The following is a 2,689-nucleotide window of genomic DNA, read 5'->3' as shown; positions in this document are numbered from 1 at the left end:
TGGTACCGGTGATTACTTTTAAAAACATTGCAGCGGAAATTTCATCAGGACTGTGAGTTAGGAAAAATATCAGAGTTTAGAAACACCGGATTTTATTTAAATAGATGGAATAAATTCCATGTTTTACAAAGGTAGCTTTTAATACGGGATAAACCCAAAAACAATATTTCTTAAGTTGATTTAATTAATAAAATAAGCCACGTCTGTAAGCCCTTCAGTGCCGTATCCAACTCTTACTCCAATCTACTGTAATTACCTGAAACGCGTTTTAAAAAGGTTTTGTCAGCGGGAAATACTGAGTGAATCATTCAGTTTACTGAAAACGACACATTTGTTATAATTTACAATATTAAGAGCGATTACAATGTTTCTGATATCAACCAACTACCCACAGTATTTGTTACTCGACCCATTGGCCCTCCTGTTGTCCAATGGTGTCTGTGACTATGGTCATATCACCCCTTGGCTGCCCCAATGGTGAAGATTATCAAGTAATGTATACAAAACCCCACATACCGGCTGTAACTTGGTGATTACAAAGACTTAATCCCTGTAATTATAACATTGAAAATAATTTGGAGTTTTGTAAAACAGTTGATAAAAAGAGAATGACTCACATTATAAGCATGCAGTATTGATTTAACAAGCTTCCTGATTCAGATTCTTCTGAGAATTAGTATCTACTTTGGTTGTAAGTGTATGGGGTAGAGTTTAACCTATGGATAATCCTGATAACCTAATTTAAGCGATAATGCACACGAAACTAGGTAAATAACTAATACAGCATTTACGATAACTCACGAGATTAAACCCTCACAACGAATGACAAAGTACGATACTTAAACATCCAGCGGATTCGCAACGAATGACAGAGTATATGAAACGCCCAACTTTTACTCATTCGTCTAACAACATAAAATTCTTGCGATTTTACGAAAATTTGACATGACCCGTTTGAACTTAAAACTTTTCCTCCTGTTTTTACAATATTCATTTAACCAAACCCTACGACACTTTTCAAATAACAAAGTGGTGGTCATATAAGGTCCACCGATAACATTTTGTACAATCAAAACCAAAAGTTTAGGAACCAAATTTCATGCTAACAAACTAGACATTTACTAATTGACATTAACTACACAAAATGTTAAATTGACCCATTCAAAATAAACAACTTGGACCGGAAGCGCATAAGGTCGGCGTTGCGTGTGCGTGTGATCGGTCCGAGTGCGCCACATTTAAACTTGAGATTTACCTATCATTCATAACAACAAAACATTTATTAGTCGTAATACATAACAACTCAAATTCTTTAATTACCTTTCTTTATTCGACCCATTAACATGACATATTTCCTTTCAACATGTTTACTTCCATTCGCAAACGTCCAACCTACTACTTTCCGGCTCGTTAGTAATAAGTCACTACATACCATGCACTTCAACACACATACGTCAATTAACCCGTTATGAACAAGTCAATATATAAACATTTCAAGAACCATTTCACTTATCCTTTCAACCCATTTAGACGGGTCGTTTCGCATTCACTACAACATAACTTCTAACACCTTTTTCGACATAAACTCTTACATCTAACCAATCTTTATCCATAAAGGAATTTGCACGAATCGTATTATCAAATAATATCATTCAATATCATTCGTAAATCTACTAGTAGAGTAAATAAAGTTCAAAAGAACTTACCGCGATCTTGAGATACTTGTGCCTTCGAGTGACTTGCGCCTTCTTCCTTCTTCGTGCCTATATGTCATAATCCCATGCTTTAGCTTTCATAAACAATACTTTCACAACCCTTTTAATACGCTATGGCGTCTACTATTCACATACATCATTATCATAAAGAAGTTGCATCAATCTTAACAAGCATTCATGTAAGAACCATAATTAAACTCACTTAGGCATTTCGTCGAACACATTGTGTGCGTATCACTAGTTTAGCACAATGTACAAGCATCCTAAGCACAATTTCCATAGTTCTTCTCATTGATTAACATAAACATCCTACTATTTTGAAATCTACCATTCAAATCATGAGCACATAGTTCTAAATCAATTATTCATAACAATTTCATGAATCAATAATGAAATTAACATACAAAACTTCACAATTGCTAAACATTACTTGACATGCAAGTGGGTTTTGCCCTAATCATGTTCATATTCGAATTTTAGCATCTAATGATGTCTAGAACTTCATAGCAACCGATAATCATACTGAATTTTGAATTACATTCACGAATCATACAAAACCCACATAATCAACATCATCAAATCACAAAATTTAACTTACTTGAGATCAAGAACACTTAGATAATCAGGATTCTTAGGTCATGCATTCGATTCTTCAATAATTTGGCTTTCAATTGATGGAATCTAGTGATTTAGGGTTTTGTGAGGGAAGGGGTTCCCCCTGGCTTCTCACGATCGCACCTAGGTCCCAGGTTTCTTTCTTTGTTTTTTTTTGTTTTTTTTATCATGTATTATAACAACATTTACACATCTGGTCCCTTATCATTAAATCCCTATTCACTTTAGTACTTTACCTTCTAACTTAACCATCTTTCTTTTACTAACTTTTAATTTTTGACATAATATTATATATATATTTTTTTTATTAAACATCACTACACATTATACTTTTAGGTCATATGAGAATTTGGGGTGAC

At 33.8% G+C, this 2,689-nt stretch overlaps 1 long non-coding RNA gene across 1 annotated transcript; it reads right to left on the bottom strand.

Annotated features, from left to right (window-relative positions):
• Positions 1-1,124: 1,124 nt before the first annotated feature.
• Positions 1,125-2,391, bottom strand: LOC110938945. Its single transcript, XR_002591840.2, has 3 exons — positions 2,314-2,391; positions 1,707-1,763; positions 1,125-1,255 (listed from the first exon to the last, which is right to left on the bottom strand). It is a non-coding gene; the product is annotated as an uncharacterized LOC110938945 (long non-coding RNA).
• Between the last annotated feature and the right edge of the window lie 298 nt (positions 2,392-2,689).

Source organism: Helianthus annuus, chromosome 5 (genome assembly GCF_002127325.2).
Source record: "Helianthus annuus cultivar XRQ/B chromosome 5, HanXRQr2.0-SUNRISE, whole genome shotgun sequence".
In the NCBI taxonomy this organism is placed as follows: domain Eukaryota; kingdom Viridiplantae; phylum Streptophyta; class Magnoliopsida; order Asterales; family Asteraceae; genus Helianthus; species Helianthus annuus.
This window is presented reverse-complemented; position numbering and strand designations above follow the sequence as displayed.